Here is a 6,985-nt window from a genome sequence, read left to right on the forward strand (position 1 = left end):
TGGATGGATGGATGGATGGATGGATGGATGGATGGATGGATGGATGGCACAGAGTGAGTTGTGTATGAAGAGATGAGATGTAAAAAATAAAATTAAGTAGTGAGAAAAGAATATATTGGGATGAGAAAGGGAGAGATAGAATGGTGTCATATGAAAGAGGAAACAAAAAGTTTTACAATGGAGGGGAAGAGGGAGGAAGTTAGAGGGAATAAGTGGACCTTACTGTCATTGAATTTGACTTAAGAAGGGAATAACATATACATTCAATCGGGTGGCTTACCCTACAAGAAAGTAAGGGGGAAGAATGATAGAAGGAAGGGCAGATTGGGGGAGAGTGTAGTCAGAAGCAAACACTTTTGAAAAATGACAGGGTCAAAGGAGAAAATAGAATTAGTGTGTGGCAGGAAAGGATGGGGGGGAAAATAGTTAGTCTTTCAAAACATGACTATTATAGAAGTTTTTGCATAACTACCCATGTATAACCTATATTGAATTACTTGCCTTCTCAATGAGGGTGGGTGAAGAGAGAAGAAATTTTTTTTACATGCAACTGGGAAATGATATGTAAAGGCAATGGGGTATAGAAATATATCTTGCCCTAAAATAAAGGGGAAGGGAATAAGCAGGGTAATAAAAGGCAGGGCAGACTGTGGCAAGGAATAATCAGAATGTATGCCATATCAGGGTGATGGGTGGAGAGAGAAGGGGAGAAAATTTGGAACTCAAAATCTTGTGGAAATGCATGTTAAAATCTAAAAATAATTAATTAATAATTTTTAAGAGAGGAAAACCATTCATTGAGACTGTTGATGCAATTTCTTCCATATTAGAATAATAAAGTTTTTATTCTAATATATCAGTAGTCATATAGAACTCTTTAATTGTAAAACATTAAAATAAATTTTTATCTCTATGTTAGTGTAGTTCAAATCTAAATGAGTTCATATACAATAAGTAGTGTCAAGTTTGGGTAGAGCAAAGCTCCCTAAGTATTAAGATTTTTCATTCCCAAACTGGGGTGTACCTGAGTAATATGAAAAAACGACTATATTATAATACTTAAGTACTTGGAAATTTTATTATGGTATCTGGTTACTATTGGAATATAACACACTGTATTTTTCAAACTATAAGAAATATGTATTAATAACATCATAGATTCAGAGCTAGAAGTATCCTCAGAGACCACTGAGCATAGCCCTCTCATTTTACAGCTGAAGAAACAGAGGAAACTCTTAAAGAAATTAAGGGGTTTGCCAAATACCCCACAATTAGCAAATGACAAAATAAATATTTGAATGCATAACTTTTGGTTTCAAGTCTAACACCTTTTCACTATGTCACACTGCCTCTACTGGTAAGTTTGGAGTCCATAAGTATATGTGCTTAGGGAACATAGGTAATAATGGAGACATCCAAAATGACTATTTGTGGCTTTCCTTTGTGGTTCTCATGCTTTGGTTTCAGGTGTAAATTCTTTTCCAGATTTAGAAAAGCATATTTCTACTACATTCTTTAATCTTTATTTACTTTTTAATTCTTCTCTATGCTGTTTGGGGAAAGAACCATATAGAAAGGACAGGCTAAAAGGGGAGGCATGTAACTAGTTTGATTACTGTCTAAATAGGTAAGACATAGCTGTGGCATAGTGAATATAATCTGGCTTAGGACAGAGGAAGAACTAGTTTTATTTCCTGCCTCTAACATATATTAGTATGGATTCTCTGGGAAAGTCAATCCTTCAGTGCCCCAGCTATCACTTACAGTACAAGATGTAGAACAGATACTGATCGCCATTTATAAAGTGAACTTTTACATAAAACTGTTCCCTATTTCAATAAAATAACAAGTTCTTTCCCTATTCTCTTTAAATAAGTCACTGACATGAAAGTACAGGGTGAAAGGAAGATTCCAATGTCTATTCCTCCTCCGTATTATAATTAATTAAATGGTTACTATAATTTTTACAATTGCTATCAGAGATTTTTTTAAGTTGGAAAATAGAGTTTTTTCTTGCAAAATAATATCTACTTTCAAATAGGCGTTAATGACTGATTCTAAAAATATACTTTTTTTCTATATGCAGCTTATGCTACTAACTCATTAACAATTCCTTTCCATAGCCATGGTTATGTATTTGTAATGGTCTTCCCACACTTACTCAGCTGCTGTGACCAAAAGCATATATTTGTTGCATGGAGAATTTCAATTTTGTGATCCTGAAATTGAGTAAAAGTAACCAACAAATGTTTTTATTATGTCTATGACTTTGTACTTGTACTTCCTTAGACAATTTTATCTAAACCAATGTAGAAAGAAATACATTGAATAAGGGAAAATAGGTAGATATACTTCTCTCATTTTCACTTTTTATTGGCACAGGGAAATTATTACTATATTTTGCTTATTCACTAATTATATGAGTAAACCAAATGCCTCTCCCAAAAGAAATGTCATTGATATACTTCTAAATTTGGAGGTCACAAGGTAAGAAAGTAAGAAATTCAAGAGATGGCCTGTGAGAATTGAGTCAAAACAGTACCACCATTTTGAACATCATTTCTTTGTCAGATTCTAATGAAGATAGTGCAGGACTCCAAAGTCTTGAAAATAACCATGCATGAGAGACTCAAGTCCCTACTTTTAGCCCAGCCTCCAAAATTATTATTCAGAAAATTAGCCACATTAGAATGTCAATTGGCACCTGTTTTGTGAGTCCTGTAGCCCCTATCTCCTTCGGAGCCATCTGGATATGAAAAAGAAAATTATCACTAAAGTCCTTGAAACTGTCAAATGGCTTAAAATTACAATGGATACTATTTTACCAACAGTAATAAAATTGCAGAAGATATATTATTATCAGGTTTTCTGCTTTACCCTAAAGATCAAGGAGTCCTTAAAAATTCAACTTGAAGTGAAAGATAAACTATCTATAGACATATATATTATATACAGTTTATTTCTATATATTCATATATATGCATATAAGTATGTATAAATATATACACATAAATGTGTGTATGTATATGTATAGATATTGATACAGATATAGATTTCTCTATTAGACATGACAACTTTGAAAGTAGGGACTATCTTATTTTTTGATTTACATCAGGTATCTTAGTAATTTGCACTTAATAATTAGGAATTGGTAAGTACTTCATAAATTATTTTTCATTAATTCATTCATTCATCCCTTCATTTATGTCAAGAATGACAAGAAAAAGCACGATTCTTATAGTTCAATCCAATTTTGAGCTTTTTAAATCTTCCTTTTGCAGGAATATTTTAAATATATAATTATAATAAAATTTAAAATTATACAATTATAATAAATGGGTTTAACTCTTATTTCAACATTATATTAATTGGGCTGTTTCCAACAGTCTCATGTATAACTAAAAGTTGATGAGTTAATTTCAACTTCATAGCAATTCAGAATAATCATCTAATCTCTATCTTTCCATTTAGTTACATTGGCAAAAGTAGAGACTTCAACATTTTCCTTAATTGTAGTCAATAATAAAAATCTCACAATTTTATAGTACATTAGGATTTTCAAATTTCCTTCCTTACATCTACTGTGAGGTAGAAAGTATAAGTGTAAATTTTCTCTTTTTTATAGGTGAAGAAACTGAGGATAAGGAAATTTAAGTGGCAAAGGTAGGCAACTATTAAGTGTGGAAGCTGTCACTTGTGGTCTCCTTTTCTACTCTAAGACCAGTTTTTTTGTTTGTTTGTGTTTTGTTCCCCTCAGCACCATGTTGCTTATTCACTAATTATATGAGTAAACCAAATGCCTCTCCCAAAAGAAATGTCATTGATATACTTCTAAATTTGGAGGTCACAAGGTAAGAAAGTAAGGAAGTCAAGAGATAGCCTGTAAGAATTGAGTCAAAACACTACCCAAACTCCCTTGCTATATACCATCTCTTCCCTCTGTCAATGTAACGGAAGCCTCAATTAAATAATGTTCCTAATGGCTGCCAATGTCTTGAGTACACACGTTTCTTTGATGACATCCTTTGCTCTTTCTTCTCCCTATTTCCTTGTTTGTTATGTACTGTAGCCTGCTCACTGTAAACACTTAGTTTTCTGTTGCCCTCTGAGTAATCATAATGTTTAATTCTTTGGAGACTGTAAAGCAACCTGACTCACGACCAGAGAACAGTACTGGTAGTATATTGCTATTAAAAATATCTACCTTAGTTTCTGGAGAAAGTTTGGAGTTATCAAAGGAATATATTTCTATTTTTGCTTTTTGGGGGGGGAGGGTGGGGCAATTGGGGTTAAGTGACTTGCCCAAGGTCGCACATCTAGTAAGTGTGTCAAGTGTCTGAGGCCAGATTCAAACTCAGGTCCTCCTGACTCCAGGATTTGTGCTCTAATATCTTTGCCACCTAGCTGCCCCAAAAGAATGCAATTTTCTGAAGAAAATTCAGCCCATTTCTTCCCAACACCATGTTGCTGGCCATTTGTAGTAGCTTTCCAAGAAATGCACATGCAGTATAGTTATAAACATATACACATCTTTATACATGGTACATGTATACATGTGTGAACATAGCTACACATGCATATATACTTCAAGATTTGAAGAACATTTAAACATTTAATACTTTATTTGCCTCAATTCCTTTCTCCCCATATAGGATACTCCACCTGTATTTATTCTTCAGTGCTTAGTATCCTCCTATCCACTCATACTTTTGCCATTCAAGTGATTCTTAATCTCTACCAGCTTACCCCAGCACGACCCCTGAATAGAACCAGCTCACTTATTCTTATTCACCTCAACCTTATCCCTGAGCCTCTCCCTCACCAATGTCTCACTCAGATGTGCTTGCATCACCCATTATGACCACCAGGAAGCCTGTTTTAAAACTAACAAAGTTCCATTCATCTTAAAATAATTTTTTCACTGTTGCTATTTTCTGACACTCCTCCTTCATTACCAATAAACTGCTTCCTTGGACCACTCTTTCCAGCATGGCTACAATTATTCTCATATTCCCCATTCACTCAAAGTGGTACAGTAAGAATACTCCTTACTCTCCATCCCTTTTTCCAAGCTCTCCCTCTACCACTATTACTCAGTTATGTCTTCTTTTTTATTTCATTCACTTGATTCACATTGATTATCCAGTCAAGATTCTGATAGTTGTTATTCATTGACTTCCAAGGTACTCTCCTTCTTTCTCTCCTCAATGAGACTGGTACCAGACTTAAAGTATTTCTTTCCACCCCAGCAATTTTTTCTCATACCTGTGGACTTCAACATGTATTTCCTCTAACATCCAGGATCCTCATTGTTCAACTACTCAAATCACAGGACATACTTCTCTCACCCACGATCAACAAAATTCCCCACTGACCTTTTAATTTCTCTTTGGTGTTTATAGGTTGAAAATCACAGTTGCCAGTGATTCACTCTCCTGAAGGCTTCTATGGCTGGTCTGGGCTGCTGATCTCAAGAATATACACACACACATACATACATACATACAGGTATGTAGTATATATAATATATATGTATACATACATACATATATATATTTACTAACTAAGATGCCATCTTCTACCCATGAATTGGGGACTCCAGGTGTCCTAGGACAACATAAGCTCCTTATTGGCAGAGATTTTTCCTTATTTTCTTTTAGCCCAAGGAAAAAGTACAGTGTATATTACATGTAGCAAGTACTTAATATGTGTTTGTTGAATGAATTCGATCATACTGACACACCTAGCAGGTTCTAGAATTTCAACTAAGGACATCTGAACACTGAACTTTATGTAGTTCTTTTCGTTCTTCTTTCCTCCTTTTCACTTTTCTGAAGAAACTAAAATCATTTCCTTTGCTAAAGAGTTACTCTACTTAGATTAGGTCAGGGGAATTATAGGAATATAACACACTACCCTGATGATATACTAGTCAAAATTTCTACATTATTTCACTCCATTTTCTCACCTAGATTCTCCATTTGTAAGTGCATCATCCTTCAAACCACAAAAATAATTTTTTTTACTAGGGAAATAATGGAGAAACCTTTAGCTGGGTAATCATTTTTTTTTTACCTTTTACTTATTTAATATTTATTTTTCCCAATTACATGTAAAAATAATTTTAACATTTATTTTTCAAAACTTGAATTCCAAATTCTCTCCTTTCCTTCCTTCTCCCCCTCATTGAGGAGGCCCTCAGTTTGACATAGGTTATACATGTATAGTCATACAAAACGCATTTCCATGTAAGTCATTCTATGATTGAAAACATTAAAAAAATGAAGAAAGTACAGAAAAATATCTTTGATTTGCATTCTGACTCTATTATTTCTTTTTCTGGAGATGGATGGTTCCTTTCATTATAAGTCCTACATAATTTTCTTGGATCATTGTATTACTGAGAATAACCTAATTATTCATAATGGATTATCGTACAATATTGCTACTGCTATGTTCAATGTCCTCCTGGTTATACTTATTTCACTTTACATCAGTTCATGTAAGTCTTTCCAAGTTTTTGTTTTTTCTTGTGAGAATCCTGCTCATCCTTTCTTAAAACCCAGTAATATTCCATCACAATCATATGTACAACTTGTCCAGACTTTCCACAATTCATAGATATCACCTCAATTTCCAATTCTTTGCCACCAATAAAAGAGCTACTATTCATATTTTTGTACACATAAGTCCTTTTCCTTTTTAAAAAATCTCTTTGGTATACATACCTAGTACTGGTACTGCATGGTCAAAGGGTATATGTGGCTTTATAGCCTTTAGGTTATCATCCCAATTTGCACTCCAGAATGGTTAAATCAGTATACCATTTCACCAATAGTACATTAGCAATTTAATTTTAGCACATCCAACCAATATTTGTCATATTTCCTTTTCAGGCATATTAGCCAATCTTACAGGTTTGAGGTAGCAGCTCATAGTTGTCTAAATTTGCATTTCTCTCATCAATAGTGATTTAGAGCATTTT

This window comes from Petaurus breviceps, unplaced genomic scaffold, assembly GCF_028583685.1.
Source record: "Petaurus breviceps papuanus isolate PSGF00001 unplaced genomic scaffold, PetGlider_PUasm1.0 40, whole genome shotgun sequence".
Classification (NCBI taxonomy): Eukaryota; Metazoa; Chordata; class Mammalia; order Diprotodontia; family Petauridae; genus Petaurus; species Petaurus breviceps.